This window comes from Pseudophryne corroboree, chromosome 11, assembly GCF_028390025.1.
Source record: "Pseudophryne corroboree isolate aPseCor3 chromosome 11, aPseCor3.hap2, whole genome shotgun sequence".
Taxonomy (NCBI): domain Eukaryota; kingdom Metazoa; phylum Chordata; class Amphibia; order Anura; family Myobatrachidae; genus Pseudophryne; species Pseudophryne corroboree.
The window spans coordinates 357,763,803-357,789,975 of record NC_086454.1 but is presented as its reverse complement, the minus strand read 5'-3'; positions in this window follow the sequence as shown (position 1 = coordinate 357,789,975).

Genomic DNA, 26,173 nt, shown 5'->3' with positions numbered 1-26,173 from the left:
AGGTGATGAGATGGTATGACTGGGAGGGAATAGGGTGATGAGATGGTATGACTGGGAGGGAATAGAATAGTGAGATGGTATGATTGGGAGGGAATAGGGTGATAAGATGGTATGACTGGGAGGAAATAGGGAGATGAGAAGGTATGACTGGAAAGAAATAGGGTGATGAGATGGTATGACTGGGAGGTAATAGGGTGATGAGATGGTATGACTGGAAAGAAATAGGGTGATTAAATGGTATGACTGGGAGGGAATAGGGTGATGAGATGATATGACTGGGAGGGAATAGGGTGATGAGATGGTATGACTGGGAGGGAATAGGGTGATGAGATGGTATGACTGGGAGGGAATAGGGTAGTGAGATGGTATGACTGGGAGGGAATAGGGTAATGAGATAGTATGACTGGGAGGGAATAGGATGATGAGATGGTATGACTGGGAGGGAATAGTGTGATGAGATGGTATGACTGGGAGGGAATAGGTTTATGAGATGTTATGACTGGGAGGGAATAGGGTAATGAGATGGTATGACTGGGAGGGAATAGGGTAATGAGATGGTATGACTGGGAGGGAATAGGGTAATGAGATGGTATGATTGGGAGGGAATAGGGTGATGAGATGGTATGACTGGGAGGGAATAGGGTGATGAGATGGTATGACTGGGAGGGAATAGAGTAGTGAGATGGTATGATTGGGAGGGAATAGGGTGATGAGTTGGTATGACTGGGAGTGAATAGGGAGATGAGAAGGTATGACTGGGAGAGAATAGGGTGATGAGATGGTATGACTGGGAGGAAATAGGGTAAAGAGATGGTATCACTGGGAGGGAATAGGGTGATCAAATGGTATGACTGGGAGGGAATAGGTTGATGAGATGGTTTGACTGGGAGGAAATAGGGTGATAAGATGGTATTACTGGGAGGGAATAGGGTGATGAGATGGTATGACTGGGAGGGAATAAGGTGATGAGATGGTATGACTGGGAGGGAATAGGGTGATGAGATGGTATGACTGGGAGGGAATAGAATAGTGAGATGGTATGATTGGGAGGGAATAGGGTGATAAGATGGTATGACTGGGAGGAAATAGGGAGATGAGAAGGTATGACTGGAAAGAAATAGGGTGATGAGATGGTATGACTGGGAGGTAATAGGGTGATGAGATGGTATGACTGGAAAGAAATAGGGTGATTAAATGGTATGACTGGGAGGGAATAGGGTGATGAGATGATATGACTGGGAGGGAATAGGGTGATGAGATGGTATGACTGGGAGGGAATAGGGTGATGAGATGGTATGACTGGGAGGGAATAGGGTGATGAGATGGTATGACTGGGAGGGAATAGGGTGATGAGATGGTATGACTGGGAGGGAATAGGGTTATGAGATGGTATGACTGGGAGGGAATAGGGTGATGAGATAGTATGACTGGGAGGGAATATGGTGATGAGATGTTATGACAGAAGGAATAGGGTGATGAGATGGTATGACTGGGAGGGAATAGGGTAATGAGATGGTATGACTGGGAAGGAATAGAGTGATGAGGTGATATGACTGGGAGGGAATAGGGTAATGAGATGGTATGACTGGGAGGGAATAGGGTAATGAGATGGTATGACTGGGAGGGAATAGGGTAATGAGATGGTATGACTGGGAGGGAATAGGGTAGTGAGATGGTATGACTGGGAGGGAATAGGGTGATGAGATGGTATGACTGGGAGGGAATAGGGTGATGAGAGGGTATGACTGGGAGGGAATAGGGTGATTAGTTGGTATAACTGAGAGGGAATAGGGTGATGAGATGGTATGACTGGGAGGGAATAGGGTGATGAGATGATATGACTGGGAGGGAATAGGGTGATGAGATGATATGACTGGGAGGGAATAGTTTAATGAGATGGTAAGACTGGGAGGGAATAGGGTAATGAGATGGTATGACTGGGAGGGAATAGGGTAGTGAGATGGTATGACTGGGAGGGAATAGGGAAGTGAGATGGTATGACTGGGAGGAAATAGGGTGATGAGATGGTATGACTGGGAGGGAATAGGGTGATGAGAGGGTATGACTGGGAGGGAATAGGGTGATGAGTTGGTATGACTGGGAGGGAATAGGGTGATGAGATGGTATGACTGGGAGGAAATAGGGTGATGAGATGGTATGACTGGGAGGGAATAGGGTGATGAGAGGGTATGACTGGGAGGGAATATGGTGATGAGATGGTATGACTGGGAGGGAATAGGGTGTTGAGATGGTATGACTGGAAGGGAATAGGGTGATGAGTTGGTATGACTGGGAGGGAATAGGGTGATGAGATGATATGACTGGGAGGGAATAGTTTAATGAGATGGTATGACTGGGAGGGAATAGGGTAATGAGATGGTATGACTGGGAGGGAATAGGGTAGTGAGATGGTATGACTGGGAGGGAATAGGGAAGTGAGATGGTATGACTGGGAGGAAATAGGGTGATGAGATGGTATGACTGGGAGGGAATAGGGTGATGAGAGGGTATGACTTGGAGGGAATAGGGTGATGAGTTGGTATGACTGGGAGAGAATAGGGTGATGAGATGGTATCACTGGGAGGGAATAGGGTGATGAGATGGTATGACTGGGAGGGAATAGGGTGATGAGAGGGTATGACTGGGAGGGAATAGGGTGATGAGATAGTATGACTGGGAGGGAATAGGGTGATGAGATGGTATGACTGGGAGGGAATAGGGTAATAAGTTGGTATGACTGGGAGAGAATAGGGTGATGAGATGGTATCACTGGGAGGGAATAGGGTGATGAGATGGCATGACTGGGAGGGAATAGGGTGTTGAGAGGGTATGACTGGGAGGGAATAGGGTGATGAGATGGTATGACTGGGAGGGAATAGGGTGTTGAGACAGACAGCTTCCCCCTTTTTACACATTACGGCAGACAGCGTCCCCTTTTTACACATTATGGCAGACAGCGTCGATAGAGAGAGAGAGAGACAGACAGACACTTACCATCTCTCCCCGCTGTCCTCTGTGACACTGGCTGGTGCTTCTGTGCTGTGCTGGTGCGGGCTGGGGCTGGGCAACGGAGCTGAGTGGTGCCTGCGCCTGAAGCATGCTTGCGGGTCCTCCTCACTCTGTACAGTGGAGCTGAGACGGCCTGTAGCGGGAAAATGCTGACGCCTGGCGGGTCCTCCCCGCTCTGATGCTCTGTACAGTGGAACTGAAGCGGCTTGCGGCTGGGCAGGGCCGGTGCTAGGGTGTTCGGTGCCCCCCTGCAAACTATAAATTTGTGCCCTCCCTCCGCCACACAAAAGGGGTGTGGTATCACAAGGAAGGGGAGTGGCCATACAATAATACCCCCAATTCAGTTTACATCACACAGTAGCACAATCTTATTCACATTATACCGCACATAGTGTCCCTGATTCACATTACACCACACAGTAGTGCCTCATTTTCACATTATGACACACAACAGTCACACATAATGCCCACAGTAGTAGTGCGGTTTACACACACACACACACACACAATGCCCACAGTAGTAGCGCAGCTTAAACACACACAATATCTACAGTAGTAGTGCCGCTTTCACACGCACAATGCCGACAGTAGTAGTGGCGCTTACACATGCACAATGCCAACAGTAGTAGTGCGGTGTACACACACACAATGCCCACAGTAGTAGTGCGGTGTACACACACACAACGCCCACAGTAGTAGTGCGGTGTACACACACACAATGCCCACAGTAGTAGTGCGGTGTACACACACACAATGCCCACAGTAATAGTGCGGTGTACACACACACAGTGCCCACAGTAGTAGTGCGGTGTACACACACACAATGCCCACAGTAGTAGTGCAGCTTACATACACACAATATCTACAGTAGTAGTGCCGCTTACACACGCACAATGCCGACAGTAGTAGTGCCGCTTACACACGCACAATGCCGACAGTAGTAGTGCGGTGTACACACACATAATGCCCACAGTAATAGTGCAGTGTACACACACACAATGCCCACAGTAGTAGTGCGGTGTACACACACACAATGCCCACAGTAGTAGTGCGGTGTACACACACACACAATGCCCACAGTAGTAGTACGGTGTACACACACACAATGCCCACAGTAGTAGTGCGGTGTACACACACACAATGCCCACAGTAGTAGTGCGGTGTACACAAACACAATGCCCACAGTAGTAGTGCGGTGTACACACGCACAATGCCCACAGTAGTAGTGCGGTGTACACACGCACAATGCCCACAGTAGTAGTGCGGTGTACACACACACAATGCCCACAGTAGTAGTGCCGCTTATGCACATAGGAGCTAATTCAGACTTTCAGAGTTGATCTCATTTTAAGCGAAATTACTTCTGACATGCTGGGGGCTGCCCAGAACAGGTCAAGGCCGCCCAGCATGTATGGCGCCACCCCGTGATGCGATCACTTCGTGAAAACCTCAAATAGAGTACCGCCACCATGTTTCCACTCGCAGGAAACTTAGGCGTCTCATGGCCATTTTCCGGGCCTGCTGAAGAGTGGAAACATGGCGGCGGTACCCCTGCATGCTGCATAGGCAGGGGTCAAACTCTATTTGAGGTTTTCGCAATGCATCAGCTGGCCCCGAAAAAGGCCATGACATGCCTGCGTTTCCTGCTGTCCTCCCCTGTTGCTGTCCCTGAACGCTTGTCGCCTGTCAATCACTACACGATTGCATCCATCCGGGAAGCAATCGCATAGTGAAGGGTTGCGCATGCACACCACAGCCGCGGTGTGCGCGCAGACGTTTTGGACGTGGCTGTGCGTGCAAAACGCAACAGCTGCGTCCAACTCTGAATAAGGCCCATAGGGGGTAATTTCAAGTTGATCGCAGCAGGAAAGTTTTTAGCAGTTGGGCAAAACCATTTGCACTGCAGGGGAGGCAGATATAACATGTGCAGAGAGAGTTAGATTTGGGTGGGGTGTGTTCAAACTGAAATCTAAATTGCAGTGTAAAAATAAAGCAGCCAGTATTTACCCTGCACAGAAACAAAATAACCCACCCAAATCTAACTCTCTCTGCACATGTTATATCTGCCCCCCTGCAGTGCACATGGTTTTGCCCAATTGCTAACAAACTTGCTGCTGCGATCAACTCAGAATTACCCCCATAGCATACTTGCCTACTCTCCCGGAATGGCCGGGAGGCTCCCGAAAATCGGGTGACCCTCCCGGCCCCACGGAAGAGCAGACAAGTCTCCCGGTTTTTAACTTACCCCCTGCCCACCCGCCCACTTTGAGAGTAAAGTGGGCGGTCCGGACAGTAGATGACGCGATTCTTGTTGAATCGCGTCATTATAATCACGCCCCCTGCTATAAAATGCCGGTTATAGCGGCATTACCGAACGGGGGGTGTGGCTCAATGGTGTAACCCCGCCCTCGTTCCGCCTCTGTCCCTCCTCCACCCCGCCCCGTTCCGCCTCCTCCCCGCCCACTCCTCTCGTCATTTTCCTTCCCAGCCCCTCCATTGAGAGAGATCGGAAAAGGGGTTATTAAACAAGCAGCTTTCCTCAACTTACCCTATCCACGGGGAGCCGCGGGCCGCGGAAGGGGTGGGGCTTGCAGGAAGGAGCGGAGCTTAGACTACTCAATGGCTACTCAGAGTCTGCTGTAGCAGGAAAACACCTATCTACAGCAGCAGCAACCGCAATGGGGGATCGGCGCTGTGGCGCCTTGATGCTGTTGCTCTGCTGCTGCATGTCAGGCTGTCAGTTTGACAGGCGCAGCACCAGCGGATGCTGTAGCACAACAACTGAGTGGGGAGAGCGCCTCGGTAGTTCGGAGCCTCCCTGCATTGCGGACCTCGCTGAGCGCTTTGGGGTATGTTGGCGGGTCCTCCCCGCTCTGAAGCTCCGTATAGTGGAGGTGAGGCGACTCAAGCTGAGGCGGCTGCGTCAGCTTGACACAGGTAGCACCACCAGCGTCTCTCGCTGGAGGCGCCTTCTGTGTCAAGCTGGCGGCACCGCCTGTGTCCCGTCACCCACTGCCGCTGCTGCTGCTTTAAAAGACCCAGGAGCTGGCGGCAGTGCTGAGATTAGTGTCTGCCAGCAAGAGACACACGGCGCCAGCACCGGCAGTGTGCACTATGCAGTCTGGAGATAGTGGCGGTGCAGGTGTGCTGCCAGATGGTGCGCCCCCAGTGCATTTGCGCTGTGGGCAAGGCACCATGAGCACATACCTAGTTACGGCCCTATCCAGTACTGTATCTGACCCACACACTATCCAATCAACACTGTATCCAACCTGCAGTGTATCCCGCACTGTATCAAACCAGTAATATGTTCCACACTGTATCCGACCCACACAGTATCCAACGCACACTGTATCAAACCAGTAATATGTTCCACACTGTATCCGACCCACACAGTATCCAACGCACACTGTATCAAACCAGTAATATGTTCCACACTGTATCCGACCCACACAGTATCCAACGCACACTGTATCAAACCAGTAATATGTTCCACACTGTATCCGACCCACACAGTATCCAACCCACACTGTATCAAACCAGTAATATGTCCCACACTGTATCAAACCCACACAGTATCTAACAAGCACTGTATCCAACCCACACTGTATCAAACCCACACAGTATCCAACCCACACTGTACCCTGCACTGTATCCAACCTGTCCTGTATCCCGCACTGTATCCAACCCACACTGTATCCAACCCACACTGTATCCAACCAGCACTGTATCCAACCCACACTGTATCCAAGCAGCACTGTATCCAACCCACACTGTATCCAACCAGCACTGTATCCAACCCACACTGTATCCAACCAGCACTGTATCCAACCCACACTGTATCCAACCAGCACTGTATCCAACCCACACTGTATCCAACCAGCACTGTATCCAACCCACACTGTATCCAACCAACACTGTATCCAACCAGCACTGTATCCAACCCGCACTGTATCCAACCCACACTGTATTCTGCACTGTATCCAACCTGTCCTGTATCCCGCACTGTATCCAAACCACACTGTTTCAATCCCACACTGTATCCAACTCACACTGTATACCGCACTGTATCCAACCCACACTGTTTCAATCCCACACTGTATCCAACTCACACTGTATCCCGCACTGTATATCCAACCCACACTGTATCCATCCCACACTGTATACCGCAGCTTAGCCAGCCAGGCTTTGGCCAATATTTGTGAAAACAATATTGTGAGCTGTGAGATGGACAAAATTGACTGCAAATGACTGGAAATTACTGTTATTAAGGATAATAATATGTTATGTACAAAAACTCCCCCCCCCCCCCCCTCCCCCCCAAGTTAACAGATTTTATCTTTTTTTTTGTACATTTTTGAAAAAATCCAAATCCAAAGCCAGTCACAGAGATTTGGCAAATCCATATCCAAAACCACCCGACGAATTAAACCCAAATCCATCAAAAATGGCCCGGCGCATATCTCTATTAAAAACATACTATATATTCATGGATTAAATAATAATAGCCACATAGCAATCCCATTTACCCTCATATGCATGCTGTAATTGGACCAAATTCTGTTGGTGCTCAAGTCTTAATTATTATAGTCCATTCCTGGATATAACAGGACACAATTTTTGGAAGTAATGTCCAAGTATTATGGTAAATTACCAGACCAAACTGGTGAGTCCAGGGTTCATTAGCAGGTACCAGTCCATGCAGAATTAATGTCCGTTGCGTGGTGTAAAGTTAGTGTTCATTCTAGCACCCTGCACCTTTCAAAACATGTGCAGTTCCTCTTTCCTGCCTGAGGTGTCGCTCTCTGCTCTGGTGCTTCTCAGCACATTCTTGTCTGTATTTCAGTGCTGAGATACAGAGCAGAGTGGTCTGAGAAGTAGAGATGTGCACCGGAAATTTTTCGGGTTTTGTGTTTTGGTTTTGGGTTCGGTTCCGCGGCCGTGTTTTGGGTTCGACCGCGTTTTGGCAAAACCTCACCGAATTTTTTTTGTCGGATTCGGGTGTGTTTTGGATTCGGGTGTTTTTTTCAAAAAACACTAAAAAAACAGCTTAAATCATAGAATTTGGGGGTCATTTTGATCCCAAAGTATTATTAACCTCAAAAACCATAATTTCCACTCATTTTCAGTCTATTCTGAATACCTCACACCTCACAATATTATTTTTAGTCCTAAAATTTGCACCGAGGTCGCTGGATGACTAAGCTAAGCGACCCTAGTGGCCGACACAAACACCTGGCCCATCTAGGAGTGGCACTGCAGTGTCACGCAGGATGGCCCTTCCAAAAAACCCTCCCCAAACAGCACATGACGCAAAGAAAAAAAGAGGCGCAATGAGGTAGCTGTGTGAGTAAGATAAGCGACCCTAGTGGCCGACACAAACACCTGGCCCATCTAGGAGTGGCACTGCAGTGTCACGCAGGATGGCCCTTCCAAAAAACCCTCCCCAAACAGCACATGACGCAAAGAAAAAAAGAGGCGCAATGAGGTAGCTGTGTGAGTAAGATAAGCGACCCTAGTGGCCGACACAAACACCGGGCCCATCTAGGAGTGGCACTGCAGTGTCACGCAGGATGGCCCTTCCAAAAAACACTCCCCAAACAGCACATGACGCAAAGAAAAAAAGAGGCGCAATGAGGTAGCTGTGTGAGTAAGATAAGCGACCCTAGTGGCCGACACAAACACCGGGCCCATCTAGGAGTGGCACTGCAGTGTCACGCAGGATGGCCCTTCCAAAAAACACTCCCCAAACAGCACATGACGCAAAGAAAAATTAAAGAAAAAAGAGGTGCAAGATGGAATTGTCCTTGGGCCCTCCCACCCACCCTTATGTTGTATAAACAGGACATGCACACTTTAACCAACCCATCATTTCAGTGACAGGGTCTGCCACACGACTGTGACTGAAATGACGGGTTGGTTTGGACCCCCACCAAAAAAGAAGCAATTAATCTCTCCTTGCACAAACTGGCTCTACAGAGGCAAGATGTCCACCTCATCATCATCCTCCGATATATCACCGTGTACATCCCCCTCCTCACAGATTATCAATTCGTCCCCACTGGAATCCACCATCTCAGCTCCCTGTGTACTTTGTGGAGGCAATTGCTGCTGGTCAATGTCTCCACGGAGGAATTGATTATAATTCATTTTAATGAACATCATCTTCTCCACATTTTCTGGAAGTAACCTCGTACGCCGATTGCTGACAAGGTGAGCGGCGGCACTAAACACTCTTTCGGAGTACACACTTGTGGGAGGGCAACTTAGGTAGAATAAAGCCAGTTTGTGCAAGGGCCTCCAAATTGCCTCTTTTTCCTGCCAGTATAAGTACGGACTGTGTGACGTGCCTACTTGGATGCGGTCACTCATATAATCCTCCACCATTCTTTCAATGGGGAGAGAATCATATGCAGTGACAGTAGACGACATGTCCGTAATCGTTGACAGGTCCTTCAGTCCGGACCAGATGTCAGCATCAGCAGTCGCTCCAGACTGCCCTGCATCACCGCCAGCGGGTGGGCTCGGAATTCTGGGCCTTTTCCTCGCACCCCCAGTTGCGGGAGAATGTGAAGGAGGAGATGTTGACAGGTCGCGTTCCGCGTGACTTGACAATTTTCTCACCAGCAGGTCTTTGAACCCCAGCAGACTTGTGTCTGCCGGAAAGAGAGATCCAAGTTAGGTTTTAAATCTAGGATCGAGCACGGTGGCCAAAATGTAGTGCTCTGATTTCAACAGATTGAACACCCGTGAATCCTTGTTAAGCGAATTAAGGGCTCCATCCACAAGTCCCACATGCCTCCTTCAATGTCTCCAGCTTCTTCTGCAAAAGCCTGATGAGGGGAATGACCTGACTCAGGCTGGCAGTGTCTGAACTGACTTCACGTGTGGCAAGTTCAAAGGGCAGCAGAACCTTGCACAACGTTGAAATCATTCTCCACTGCGCTTGAGACAGGTGCATTCCACCTCCTATATCGTGCTGAATTGTATAGTCTTGAATGGCCTTTTGCTGCTCCTCCAACCTCTGAAGCATATATAGGGTTGAATTCCACCTCGTTACCACTTCTTGCTTCAGATGATGGCAGGGCAGGTTCAGGCGTTTTTGGTGTTGCTCCAGTCTTCTGTACGTGGTGCCTGTACGCCGAAAGTGTCCCGCAATTCTTCTGGCCACCGACAGCATCTCTTGCACGCCCCTGTCGTTTTTAAAAAAATTCTGCACCACCAAATTCAAGGTATGTGCAAAACATGGGACGTGCTGGAATTTGCCCAGATTTAATGCACACACAATATTGCTGGCGTTGTCCGATGCCACAAATCCACAGGAGAGTCCAATTGGGGTAAGCCATTCCGCGATGATCTTCCTCAGTTGCCGTAAGAGGTTTTCAGCTGTGCGTATTCTGGAAACCGGTGATACAAAGCGTAGCCTGCCTAGGAAAGAGTTGGCGTTTGCGAGATGCTGCTACTGGTGCCGCCGCTGCTGTTCTTGCGGCGGGAGTCCATACATCTACCCAGTGGGCTGTCACAGTCATATAGTCCTGACCCTGCCCTGCTCCACTTGTCCACATGTCCGTGGTTAAGTGGACATTGGGTACAGCTGCATTTTTTAGGACACTGGTGACTCTTTTTCTGAGGTCTGTGTACATTTTCGGTATCGCCTGCCTAGAGAAATGGAACCTAGATGGTATTTGGTACCGGGGACACAGTACCTCCAACAAGTCTCTAGTTGGCTCTGCAGTAATGATGGATACCGGAACCACGTTTCTCACCACCCAGGATGCCAAGGCCTCAGTTATCCGCTTTGAAGCAGGATGACTGCTGTGATATTTCATCTTCCTCGCAAAGGACTGTTGGACAGTCAATTGCTTGGTGGAAGTAGTAAAAGTGGTCTTACGATTTCCCCTCTGGGATGACCATCGACTCCCAGCAGCAACAACAGCAGCGCCAGCAGCAGTAGGCGTTACACGCAAGGATGCATCGGAGGAATCCCAGGCAGGAGAGGAATCGTCAGAATTGCCAGTGACATGGCCTGCAGGACTATTGGCATTCCTGGGGAAGGAGGAAATTGACACTGAGGGAGTTGGTGGGGTGGTTTGCGTGAGCTTGGTTACAAGAGGAAGGGATTTACTGGTCAGTGGACTGCTTCCGCTGTCGCCCAAAGTTTTTAAAAATTGTCACTGACTTATTATGAATGCGCTGCAGGTGACGTATAAGGGAGGATGTTCCGAGGTGGTTAACGTCCTTACCCCTACTTATTACAGCTTGACAAAGGCAACACACGGCTTGACAAATGTTGTCCGCATTTCTGTTGAAATACTTCCACACCGAAGAGCTGATTTTTTTTGTATTTTCACCAGGCATGTCAACGGCCATATTCCTCCCACGGACAACAGGTGTCTCCCCGGGTGCCTGACTTAAACAAACCACCTCACCATCAGAATCCTCCTTGTCAATTTCCTCCCCAGCGCCAGCAACACCCATATCCTCCTCATCCTGGTGTACTTCAACACTGACATCTTCAATCTGACTATCGGGAACTGGACTGCGGGTGCTCCTTCCAGCACTTGCAGGGGGCGTGCAAATGGTGGAAGGCGCATGCTCTTCACGTCCAGTGTTGGGAAGGTCAGGCATCGCAACCGACACAATTGGACTCTCCTTGTGGATTTGGGATTTCGAAGAACGCACAGTTCTTTGCGGTGCTTTTGCCAGCTTGAGTCTTTTCATTTTTCTAGCGAGAGGCTGAGTGCTTCCATCCTCATGTGAAGCTGAACCACTAGCCATGAACATAGGCCAGGGCCTCAGCCGTTCCTTGCCACTCCGTGTGGTAAATGGCATATTGGCAAGTTTACGCTTCTCCTCCGACAATTTTATTTTAGATTTTGGAGTCCTTTTTTTACTGATATTTGGTGTTTTGGATTTTACATGCTCTGTACTATGACATTGGGCATCGGCCTTGGCAGACGACGTTGCTGGCATTTCATCGTCTCGGCCATGACTAGTGGCAGCAGCTTCAGCACGAGGTGGAAGTGGATCTTGATCTTTCCCTAATTTTGGAACCTCAACATTTTTGTTCTCCATATTTTAATAGGCACAACTAAAAGGCACCTCAGGTAAACAATGGAGATGGATGGATACTAGTATACTTATGGATGGACGAGCGACTGCCGACACAGAGGTAGCTACAGCCGTGGACTAGTACTGTGTCTGCTGCTAATATAGACTGGATGATAATGAGATGAAATCAATATATATTATATCACACTAGTACTGCAGCCGGACAGGTAGATATATTTATTATGTAATGACTGATGACGGACCTGCTGGACACTGTCAGCTCAGCAGCACCGCAGACTGCTACAGTAAGCTACTATAGTAGTATGTATAAAGAAGAAAGAAAAAAAAAAACACGGGTAGGTGGTATACAATTATGGATGGACTGCCGACACAGAGGTAGCTACAGCCGTGGACTACCGTACTGTGTCTGCTGATAATATAGACTGGATGATAATGAGATGAAATCAATATATATGTATATATAATATCACTAGTACTGCAGCCGGACAGGTATATATATTTATTATGTAATGACTGATGACGGACCTGCTGGACACTGTCAGCTCAGCTGCACCGCAGACTGCTACAGTAAGCTACTATAGTAGTATGTATAAAGAAGAAAGAAAAGAAAAAAACCACGGGTAGGTGGTATACAATTATGGATGGACTGCCGAGTGCCGACACAGAGGTAGCTACAGCCGTGGACTACCGTACTGTGTCTGCTGATAATATAGACTGGATGATAATGAGATGAAATCAATATATATGTATATATAATATCACTAGTACTGCAGCCGGACAGGTATATATATTTATTATGTAATGACTGATGACGGACCTGCTGGCCACTGTCAGCTCAGCAGCACCGCAGACTGCTACAGTAAGCTACTATAGTAGTATGTATAAAGAAGAAAGAAAAAAAAAAACCACGGGTAGGTGGTATACAATTATGGATGGACTGCCGAGTGCCGACACAGAGGTAGCTACAGCCGTGGACTACCGTACTGTGTCTGCTGATAATATAGACTGGATGATAATGAGATGAAATCAATATATATGTATATATAATATCACTAGTACTGCAGCCGGACAGGTATATATATTTATTATGTAATGACTGATGACAGACCTGCTGGACACTGTCAGCTCAGCAGCACCGCAGACTGCTACAGTAAGCTACTATAGTAGTATGTATAAAGAAGAAAGAAAAAAAAAAAACCACGGGTAGGTGGTATACAATTATGGATGGACTGCCGAGTGCCGACACAGAGGTAGCTACAGCCGTGGACTAACGTACTGTGTCTGCTGATAATATAGACTGGATGATAATGAGATGAAATCAATATATATATATATATATATATATAATTATATAATATCACTAATACTGCAGCCGGACAGGTATATATATTTATTATGTAATGACTGATGACGGACCTGCTGGACACTGTCAGCTCAGCAGCACCGCAGACTGCTACAGTAAGCTACTATAGTAGTATGTATAAAGAAGAAAGAAAAAAAAAAACACGGGTAGGTGCTAGGTGGTATACAATATTATATATATATTATATACAATTATATATATATATATATATATATATATATATATATTAAACTCATAAACTGGTGGTGATTATTAAACTGGTGGTCAGGTCACTGGTCACACTATCAGCAACTTGCAAGTAGTACTCCTGAGTCCTAAGCAGACAATCACAATATATATTATACTGGTGGTCAGTGTGGTCACAAACAATGGCAGTGTGGCACTCTGGCAGCAAAAGTGTGCACTGTACGTTATATGTACTCCTGAGTCCTGAGTCCTGCTCTCAGACTCTAACTGCTCCCCACTGTCAGTGTCTCCCCCACAAGTCAGATAATACAGTCACACTATCTCTATCACTTCAGCAAGTACTAGTAGTAGTAGTACTCCTCCTAATGCTCCCCAAAATTACTACTGTGTCTCTCTCTGTCTCACTCTCTTCTCGAATCTCTATAAACGGAGAGGACGCCAGCCACGTCTTCTCCCTATGAATCTCAATGCACGTGTGAAAATGGCGGCGACGCGCGGCTCCTTATATAGAATCCGAGTCTCGCGATAGAATCCGAGCCTCGCGAGAATCCGACAGCGTGATGATGACGTTCGGGCGCGCTCGGGTTAACCGAGCAAGGCGGGAAGATCCGAGTCGCTCGGACCCGTGTAAAAAAAACTGAAGTTCGGGCGGGTTCGGATTCCGAGGAACCGAACCCGCTCATCTCTACTGAGAAGCACCACAGCAGAGAGTGACACCCCTGGCAGGAAAGAGGAACTGAACATGTTTTGAAAGGTGCAGGGTGCTAGAATGAACACTATAAAGTGCTAGTGCTCCCAAAAGTGATTACAAATGGTTATTGTGGATGTATACAGTATTCCACAATAGGTTAAAAATGAATATGCAAATGATCGCAGCTGTGTATGTAAATTTTGCCTTTGGGTATTTGCCTCACCCTTCTGCGTAACTGACCTGTCCGCATTGCATCAATAAACCTGGCGTCAGAGCATTGTCAAATAATCTTACTCCTTGTCGTGATTCTGCAGCTCCCATCGAAACAACACTGATTGGAACAGTCCCACATGGAGCACTTAATGCTAAAATTCCCCGTGCGGAAAGATGCTACATTGCTGCGCCAATGTGTAACAGGGCGAACGTTCCCTTGGAGTTTTGGAAATTTCACTCATCTCCAGTCAGAGGTGTAAAACGAGCAAAAAGAAATTGCATAAAGATTTATCTGTCATGTCAGCAGCAGCTACAATAAGTATCTGATATCTGATGAACAATTGTATGTGATAACATTCGGAGAGACTGGAATTTTGATGTCGTAGAAGGCTCCCGGGACCACTGCCTTGTACACTTATCTCTCTGCAGTGATTACATTCTCAGCAGGGTGCAGAGAAGAATTTGATTTCTGTCAGTCGTACATTATTAATTAACATATCCAGATAATCTACAAGTTCAACCAGCATCTTCTTTCCTGTCAATAAATAACATCGGCGAAACCCTGACACTCACATTGCGCTATACAACTGTCGCTTGCAGTAATGTATTTATTTCTTATATACGCTCGCTGAAAAATGATCTATTGATTGCATATTCAATAATAAATATCAATGCAAGAAAAAAAAAACAACATGTACAAGACAAATAAAAAAAGAGAATGAATAATTACAATTGACGATTGCTAAGCTATATTATTGCAAGGCAGTGCTGCAATGACCTTGCCTGGAATCCCGCTGAGAGATCATGCAGTCCTAGCCGGTAATGTGATATGACGATTTGTGTCGTGCCTGAGCTGACTCACAGATGTACTATGGATCAGCTGAACAGCGTCACAGAAAAAAACAAAATCTAAAGGCATTGGAATATTTAAGGTCATTTGCAAATGCAGAAAATTGCGCCAATGCAGCTCTTTTGCATTTCCTAGTGCACTCGTTCACCGGCCCCAGCAGAAAAATGTTGCTGGACATCGTGAGTAACTGATGTCTCGGAGACGTTCAGGCAGTTGATCAGATGCTGCGTCTTTGCACGCAGCAGCGGCTAGGGAAGTTGACATTGGGTGTCTTACTACACAAGCCTCCTGCGGGTTTTCCCCGCTACGGTGGTGCCATTTGTGTCCACCTCTGAATTGGGCCCTTTGGACCCAGTGGCTGGCAGCGGTCCTAAAACACTACAGGTAACAGCATTCTGGAACATTATTCTGCACTTTGGTTTAGAGATGAGCGGGTTCGGTTCTCAGAGAACCGAACCCTACCGAACTTCACTACACGAACCCGGATCTGAGTCCGGTTTTCCCGCCTGACTCGGAAACTAGAACGAGGCAAAACGTCATCATCCCGCTGTCGAATTCTCGCAGGGTTTGGATTCCATATAAAGAGCCGCGCGTTGCGGCCATTTTAACTCAAGTCTTGCAGAGTGTAGTGAGAGGACGTGTCTCTATCCTCAGTGTCTGTACGGGGGGGAAAGTGGGGTGGCGATTATAGTGCTGTCTTATGCTGCTCAGTCCAGTGTAGTGTCTTATGCTGCATCAGTCAGTCCACTGACCAGTCACATTGGTAGTGTCCTCTGCTGCCATATATCCAGTGTTGTATATTATTTACACCAAATCAAGGGGTTATTAACATTTAGTCCAAATATAATTTTTACCGGGTTTGCCCTGTGTGGTGTAGGGGTACGGTCGCTTGTGCTGCATATTATTACAATAGCTCCAAATAAAAGGGTAATTATTATCCAAACTAATTTTACAGGCTTTGCCGTGTGTGTGTGTGTGTGTGTGTGTGTGTGTGTGGTTTAGGGGTACGCTGTCCTGTGCCACCAATATTGTGCGTGTATTACATCTGGGCAAATTCCAGCATGTCCCATGTTTGTGCCGCACACTTGTGTCGCTTAGCTTAGTCACACAGCTACCTCATTGCACCTCTTTTTCTTCTTTGCATGATGTGCTGTTTGGGGCCTAGTTTTTTTTTTTAGTGTCATCCTGTCTGCAACTGCAGTGCCACTCCTAGAAGTCACCTTGCGATCCCGATTCGATGCCGATGCGCGGTCCCGCGCGGTCGGAATCGCAAGCATAGATAGACTGTGCAGGCAAGTAAATTTTGACTATCTCTATAGAAGAGATAGTCAAAATTGACTCTTAGCCAAAATCGCACATAGTCAGTATCGCAAGCACACTTATTATGAGCTTGCGATGCTGACCTAGCCCCTGTCGCATAGTGAGAATCAGGCATAGCCCGAATCTCACCATGTGTATGGGCCTTTAGTCATACAGCTACCTCATTGCACCTCTTTTTCTTCTTTGCATGATGTGCTGTTTGGAGCCTAGTTTTTTTTTTAGTGCCATCCTGTCTGCAACTGCAGTGCCACTCCTAAAAGTCACCTTGCGATCCCGATTCGATGCCGATGCGCGGTCCCGCGCGGTCGGAATCGCAAGCATAGATAGACTGTGCAGGCAAGTAAATTTTGACTATCTCTATAGAAGAGATAGTCAAAATTGACTCTTAGCCAAAATCGCACATAGTCAGTATCGCAAGCACACTTATTATGTGCTTGCGATGCTGACCTAGCCCCTGTCGCATAGTGAGAATCAGGCATAGCCCGAATCTCACCATGTGTATGGGCCTTTAGTCATACAGCTACCTCATTGCACCTCTTTTTCTTCTTTGCATGATGTGCTGTTTGGGGCCTAGTTTTTTTTCTAGTGCCATCCTGTCTGCAACTGCAGTGCCACTCCTAGAAGTCACCTTGCGATCCCGATTCGATGCCGATGCGCGGTCCCGCGCGGTCGGAATCGCAAGCATAGATAGACTGTGCAGGCAAGTAAATTTTGACTATCTCTATAGAAGAGATAGTCAAAATTGACTCTTAGCCAAAATCGCACATAGTCAGTATCGCAAGCACACTTATTATGTGCTTGCGATGCTGACCTAGCCCCTGTCGCATAGTGAGAATCAGGCATAGCCCGAATCTCACCATGTGTATGGGCCTTTAGTCATACAGCTATTTCATTGCACCTCTTTTTCTTCTTTGCATGATGTGCTGTTTGGGGCCTAGTTTTTTTTTTAGTGCCATCCTGTCTGCAACTGCAGTGCCACTCCTAGAAGTCACCTTGCGATCCCGATTCGATGCCGATGCGCGGTCCCGCGCGGTCGGAATCGCAAGCATAGATAGACTGTGCAGGCAAGTAAATTTTGACTATCTCTATAGAAGAGATAGTCAAAATTGACTCTTAGCCAAAATCGCACATAGTCAGTATCGCAAGCACACTTATTATGTGCTTGCGATGCTGACCTAGCCCCTGTCGCATAGTGAGAATCAGGCATAGCCCGAATCTCACCATGTGTATGGGCCTTTAGTCATACAGCTACCTCATTGCACCTCTTTTTCTTCTTTGCATGATGTGCTGTTTGGGGCCTAGTTTTTTTTCTAGTGCCATCCTGTCTGCAACTGCAGTGCCACTCCTAGAAGTCACCTTGCGATCCCGATTCGATGCCGATGCGCGGTCCCGCGCGGTCGGAATCGCAAGCATAGATAGACTGTGCAGGCAAGTAAATTTTGACTATCTCTATAGAAGAGATAGTCAAAATTGACTCTTAGCCAAAATCGCACATAGTCAGTATCGCAAGCACACTTATTATGTGCTTGCGATGCTGACCTAGCCCCTGTCGCATAGTGAGAATCAGGCATAGCCCGAATCTCACCATGTGTATGGGCCTTTAGTCATACAGCTACCTCATTGCACCTCTTTTTCTTCTTTGCATGATGTGCTGTTTGGGGCCTAGTTTTTTTTTTAGTGCCATCCTGTCTGCAACTGCAGTGCCACTCCTAGAAGTCACCTTGCGATCCCGATTCGATGCCGATGCGCGGTCCCGCGCGGTCGGAATCGCAAGCATAGATAGACTGTGCACGCAAGTAAATTTTGACTATCTCTATAGAAGAGATAGTCATAATTGACTCTTAGCCAAAATCGCACATAGTCAGTATCGCAAGCACACTTATTATGTGCTTGCGATGCTGACCTAGCCCCTGTCGCATAGTGAGAATCAGGCATAGCCCGAATCTCACCATGTGTATGGGCCTTTAGTCATACAGCTACCTCATTGCACCTCTTTTTCTTCTTTGCATGATGTGCTGTTTGGGGCCTAGTTTTTTTTTTAGTGCCATCCTGTCTGCAACTGCAGTGCCACTCCTAGAAGTCACCTTGCGATCCCGATTCGATGCCGATGCGCGGTCCCGCGCGGTCCCGCGCGGTCGGAATCGCAAGCATAGATAGACTGTGCAGGCAAGTAAATTTTGACTATCTCTATAGAAGAGATAGTCAAAATTGACTCTTAGCCAAAATCGCACATAGTCAGTATCGCAAGCACACTTATTATGTGCTTGCGATGCTGACCTAGCCCCTGTCGCATAGTGAGAATCAGGCATAGCCCGAATCTCACCATGTGTATGGGCCTTTAGTCATACAGCTACCTCATTGCACCTCTTTTTCTTCTTTGCATGATGTGCTGTTTGGGGCCTAGTTTTTTTTAGTGCCATCCTGTCTGCAACTGCAGTGCCACTCCTAGATGGGCCAGGTGTTTGTGCTGCACACTTGTGTCGCTTAGCTTAGTCATACAGCTACCTCATTGCAATTTTTTCTTCTTTGCATGATGTGCTGTTTGGCGCCTGGTTTTTTTAAGTGCCATCCTGTCTGCAACTGCAGTGCCACTCCTAGATGGACCAGGAGTTTGTGCCGCACAGTTGTGTCGCTTAGCTTAGTCATACAGCTACCTCATTCCACCTCTTTTACTTCTTTGCATGATGTGCTGTTTGGGGCCTAGTTTTTTTTAAGTGCCATCCTATCTGCAACTGCAGTGCCACTCCTAGATGGGCCAGGTGTTTGTGCCGCACAGTTGTGTCGCTTAGCTTAGTCATACAGCTACCTCATTCCACCTCTTTTACTTCTTTGCATGATGTGCTGTTTGGGGCCTAGTTTTTTTTTTAGTGCCATCCTGTCTGCAACTGCAGTGCCACTCCTAGATGGGCCAGGTGTTTGTGCCGCACAGTTGTGTCGCTTACCTTAGTCATACAGCTACCTCATTGCAATTTTTTTCTTCTTTGCATGATGTGCTGTTTGGGGACTAGTTTTTTTTAGTGCCATCCTGTCTGCAACTGCAGTGCCACTTCTAGATGGACCAGGTGTTTGTGCCGCACAGTTGTGTCGCTTACCTTAGTCATACAGCTACCTCATTGAATCTCTTTTTCTTCTTTGCATGATGTGCTATGTGGGGCCTAGTTTTTTTAAGTGCTATCCTCTCTGCAACTTAGTCATACAGCTACCTCATTGCACCTCTTTTTCTTCTTTGCATGATGTGCTGTTTGGGGCCTAGTTTTTTAAAGTGCCATCCTGTCTGTAACTGCAGTGCCACTTCTAGATGGGCCAGGTGTTTGTGCCGCACACTTGTGTCGCAGCTTAGTCATACAGCCACCTCAGTGCAACCTTTTGGCCTAAAAACAATATTGTGAGGTGTGAGGTGTTCAGAATAGACTGGAAATGAATGGAAATGATTGTTATTGAGGTTAATAATACCGTAGGATAAAAATTACTCCCAAATTCTGTGATTTTAGCTGTTCTCATGTTTTTTTCAAAAATCATCCAGATCCAAAACCAAAACACTGAGACAGAGGTGGTCGCTGAGCGAGAGGGGGCTGAACGGCGGCATTAAGCCGCCGTTTAGTAGGCGTGCGTCGGCCAATGCAGGCGTGGCCAAACCGTTGGGGGGGCGTGGCGCGGCGGCTGCGTGATGTATCACGCAGCCGCTATGGCCAGCGGCAGTGAGACACAACTCCCGGACAGCAGCAGGAGCTGCACTGGCCGGGAGTTACTCCACAGATACAAAGGCATCGCCTCTGTGCGATGCTTCTGTATTTGTGCGGGGGGGTGGGGGGGGAGGCACTGACATGCAGGGCGGACTAGCCCTGTGCTAGGCGTCCCCCCACATGTCTGAGTTTACGATCGTAGCTCTGCTAAATTTAGCACAGCTACGATCAACTCAGAATGACCCCCCATGTGCGTATCTCCAGAAAAATTCCTGAAAGGTACGAGAATGGGTGCAGGGGATCTGTGTGGTCTGCACACCCTGCACCACTTACAGATACACCATTGGGTTGTGGCTACTGCAGATCTCACCCTTGTTGGTGGATTTGCTGGACACTGGGACACATGAGGTCTTCGTGTTCCCCAGCAACACCTCCAGAAGTTGCATAAGGTGGATCTTAACATTTTAGTCATTGGTTTAGTGAGACAAGGGCAGATGTTTCTGTTTGTGCTAGGAATCCTACCAATCAAAGTAGAGATGAGCGGGTTCGGTTTTACTCGGATTCACCCAGTTCTCAAAACAGCATCTTATTGGCTCACGGATGTCACGTGTTTTGGATAGCCAATAAGAAAAATCTGGATAAAACCGAACTGGTGTTTATTCTGGCGTTAAATCCAAACCCGTCATCTCTAAATCAAAGCAGTGACATCGCCACTCCAGATGCTGGCCAGGACCCACTGGTAGTTGGTGGGGCTACCCTATTTGATTTTTGGAGTGTGCTGCAGCCCCACCTCTGGAGTTTCCACTAGTTCAAAGTGTGTGTGTGTGTGTGTGTGTGTGTGTGTGTGTGTGTGTGTGTGTGTGTGTGTGTGTGTGTGTGTGTGTGTGTGTGTGTGTGTGTGGTCTCTACCATGCTGAACATGCAGGTGCACACTCTTAATAGGTCTCAAGGCCAATCACAAGCTCATGTTGCCTTGCCGGATAAGCAGCTTCAAACTCAAACTTAGGGGTCTATTTACTAAGCCTTGGACGGAGATAAAGTACCAGCCAATCAGCTCCTAACTGTCACTTTTCAAACCCAGCCTGAGACATGGCAGTTAGGAGCCGATTGGCTGGTACTTTGTCTCCAGCGACTTTATCTCCATCCAAGGCTTAGTAAATAAATAGACCCCTAAGCCTGTGTAGCAAGATACAATTGTGGGTCCAGGATACGGGGCAGATGTACTAAGCCTTGAAGACAATGGAGAGAGATAAACTACCAACCAATCAGCTCCTGTCATTTGTCAAATACAGGGGTCTAGTCATGAAGCAGTGAAAAGCGTGAAGAAGTGAGCCAGTGGAGAAGTTTCCCATGGCAACCAATCAGCTGCTCTGTATAATTTTATAGAATGCAAATTATGAATGTTACGTCAATGCTGATTGGTTGCCATGCAGGGCTGGTGCAAGGTTTCTTGGCATCCTAGGCAAAACTTCTGTCTACTGCCCCTTCCCCCTATCTGCCCTCCAGGTGAAAGACATGCTGCTGCTCTCCCCCACCCCCAGTCTGTTGTATGGCTGCTCTCTTCTCCCGATCTCCCCAGTATGTGTGGGTGACTGCTGCTCTCCCCTCCCCCACCCCCACACACTCTGTTAAATGTCTGCTGTTCTATCTCCCCCACCATCTGTGTGTGCTGCTGCTCATCCCCCACAGACAGTGTGAGTGCCTGCTGCTTATCTCCCCCCCCCCTCCCTCCCCAGACTGCTGCTCTCCCCCTCTTTCCTTATCAAATGCAGAGAGTGCACTGTGAAACCACCTTACCTGCAGGCTGCGATGCAGAGTTGGGACTGAGTAATCTGCGAAAGAGTCTGGAATGAGGAGCAGCGCCCCATGTCACCCCCAGCCAGGCCTCCTGGAGCTGTCAAAGTTACTGCCTGTGCCAGGTGGAGGCGGAGCTGGAGGCTGCAATATGGGAGCTTGCCAGTCGCGACTACTGTAAGATATGAGTGCCGGTGGGGGGGGGGGATTGCAACAACTGTGAGGTAGGACCAAGCTACCTTTTTCAGGCAGCTGTAGCCGGCCGCCCCCTCAGGATACGGCGCCCCTAGGCAGCTGCCTAAAGCTGCCTAATGGAAGCTCCGGCCCTGTTGCCATGGGCAACTTCTCCACTTGCTCACTTTTCCACACTTTTCACTGCTTTATGAATAGACCCCACAGTCTGTTACATGGCAGTTAGGAGCTGATTGGCTGGTACTTCATCTCTCTCCACTTTATCGTTCTCCAAGGCTTAGTACATATCCCTCTATATAAACACAAGACAATTAGAGCAGCTCCCAGCACTGGCGGCCTCTTTCTGTCCCAAACATTCCTGCAGCAAGGACAGGAGTGCGTGCTGTATGAACTGCAAGATCTGATTGGTCTTGGCTCCTGTCCAATCAAGTGCCACATACACTGCACACCCACAGCCCCTGGAAACAGGGGCATCACTGGGGTCAGTGACAGCCAATAAGCTGTAAAGTCCACCTCCTTTCCGAAAGGGGACATGACCTCGAGACCTGACCCCATTTTCATCACTCCAGGGTCGTGCCGAGCATTCTCGGAGATGCTGGACTGCCCATAGAAACTCGTCTAGCTGCACTGCCAGCTTCTACACAGGAGACAAGTGCTAGAGATGTGTGCAGACCACCATGTTTTGATTTTGGTTTAGGGTCTAATTTGTCAACATGTTTTGGTGTTTTGGTGTTTTGGTTTTTGGTTAGATTAAAAATCTATAAAAAAAAATTGATAATCATTGATTTAAAAAAAAACAGCTAAAATCATATGACTTTTGCAATCCAAAACCCAAAATTCGGATTTCAAATCAGTATTCTGAACTGCGGAAATCTCTGAACAGGGATTCGGTTTGGATCAGATCTTCTCAGATGATCCATATCAGAAGTTGTTTTGGATAGGATCCACAAAATTCGGTTGGATTTGGATTTGTGGAGAACCAAACGGCATATCTCTACCACGTGCTGCACGTAATGTCACAGTGCAGCACCCGGTTCCTGAAACTGAAGAGGAGTCTGCTTTTTGGTAACACACCTTGGAGGGTGACACCCAGGTGTTTCCGGCACCCCCTGCACCCCCCTAGTGACACCACTCAGTGCTGTCTTTTTGTATGGGCTCAATAGGCAGTTGCCCAAGGGTCCCAGGAGTATAAAGGCCCTAGACTGATAGCTGAGGGTACCCTTTTTCCAGGGGTACCAGTTTTTGGAAATTGGCCGTAGGGAACCCAAGAAATCCCATCCAGTAGTGGTCCCCGTCCGAGCCTGGAAATTGCTCTTCCCAGCCAGATATCTTGGGTTTTGTTGGACTTAGAGTTTTTCTGAGGGTACACTCCAAAGCTGGTACTCTACCCTTTTGGTGGACACTGGCAGCTTGTCTCTACTTTGTCCAGAACCAGAGATATCAGCCTTCCAGCAGCTGCTCCAGCTCCACACACCTGGTATGCAGTTTTATATTTTCCTCGATGGATTGCTCTTCCTCCTGAACTCTGATCCCCAAGTCCCCAGTACCCCCTGAAAGGTGGGACTCTCTAGTTATTTTTTATCCCATGCAAAGAAATCTATTTCCAGGAACTGGAGATATCTGCAGTCAAGCAAGCTGCCCTCCAGTTCCCACCAGAACAAGATGAATATTAAGACCACTCCATTATCCAAACCTCCCCTGCATATTAAACACCCCCTACCACCCTGAAAGTTATGTTCCGGAGCCCCTTCATTCAGCCCAATGCCCCCTTCTACAGTTTAGCGTTCTACCTCCCACCCCATTTTCCACCATCTGTGCAGTAAAGGAGTAATTAGCAGAAATTACTGCTCCAGGTCCTACATGCTGAGCGGAAGATAGAATGCCCCCTACCACCCGCAGGACATCAAAGCAGCCGCTGATAGCACCTTTACCCCTACCGCAGGAGGATGGGTAGGGGCCCCAGTGCATTGCTTTGCCCAGGGGCCTACACTGCTGTTAAGACGGCCCTGAACCCACTGACCGGTAGTATTAATTAAGCAATTGAACTTTCCATGTAGTTAGTCTATCTTTATTAGTACAGTCTTGTAGCTCGGTACAAGTAGTGTCTGGTGTTTTAGGGGGAATGCCCCAACCCAGTTGTGCACCCAGAGGAAATATTTGTAATCCGATCTCATATAAGTTCATATAGACAAATAAACAAAATTTTACGTGAACCACTTTTATTTGAATTCATTCGGCAAAAAGGTTGCGTTATTTTTAATTTAATTACGGTTAGTTTATTTTTTAATCTAATACATTCTTGGAATGTAATGAGTGAATATAAATACATAACACTGACCCTTATTAATATGTTTAAATTTTAGTCTGAATGTATTTTAATCGATGAGGCATGCAGGAAGTAGCGCTTGTTTCATTAGCCGTATTAATTTTCCCAAGAACATCTACTTATTAGAGATAATAAGTCTGCCGATTAGCATATATTCTGGCTAATATGTTGGGAAGAAAATACAGAAATTAATGAGTCCCGGACCAAAGTCTATTAAGAAAAAGAAAAGAAGAGAAAAACTCTTCGTCCAATTATGCAAAAATATCTCAGATCACATTGAATTTAGCTAACTCAAAACAAGATTAAATTGAGTGGCAAAATGATTTGTACAGCGCTTGTGTTCCCATGCAATGCGCCATGCAGCCGTAGGAACAGGGTCTATAAGGCCAGACGGTTAAGGTCTGACTTTTTACAGGAGTCTAAATTGGCTGCTGACGACAACTGCCCAACATTTCCCCTGTTCCTTCTCAGCAGAGGAATGGGAAAATGTGTCCTACTCAGGAAGATATTGTGGCCACACACTGAGATATCTCACAATCTATGGCCATGGTATCTGCTGGTTTTAGCTTGGCAGATAAAATGTCTGTCGGTCTGATATTTATCTGACAACATATTTTCAGCATATTTGTATCACTGTGATACAGACAGACAGACAGACAGACAGACTGACACACAGACAGACAGACAGACAGACAGACAGACAGACAGATAGATAGATAGATAGATAGATTTATATATCCTATATAATAAAAGGCTAATGCTGCTCCTTACCTCTATGGGGGAATTTGACACTGACATTACTGTTGTTCCGTCATTTTGATAGACTGGTAACTAGTAACTACTGTATATATTAAGTAGTGATGAGCGGGTTCGGTTTCTCGGAATCCGAACCCGCCGAACTTCAGCTTTTTTTACACGGGGCCGAGCAGGCTCGGATCCTCCCACCTTGCTCGGTTAACCCGAGCGCGCCCGAACGTCATCATCCCGCTGTCGGATTCTCGCGAGGCTCGGATTCTATCGCGAGACTCGGATTCTATATAAGGAGCCGCGCGTCGCCGCCATTTTCACACGTGCATTGAGATTGATAGGGAGAGGACGTGGCTGGCGTCCTCTCCGTTTATAGAGAAGAGAGTAGAGAGTTAGAGACACTAATTACTATATTTGGGGAGCATATTAGGACTGGAGTACTACTACTTGCTGATAGTGTGACCAGTGACCATTGACCACCAGTTTAATTAATCCGTTCTCTGCCTGAAAAAAAACGATACACAGTGTGACACAGTCACATACCATATCTGTGCTCAGCCTCAGTGTGCTGCATCATCATATGTAATACTGTATATCTGACTGTGCTGAGTGCTCACTGCTCACACAGCTTAATTGTGGGGGAGACTGGGGAGCAGTTAGAGCAGGAGTACATAAACAATATATTTTAAGTACAGTGCACACTTTTGCTGCCAGAGTGCCACACTGC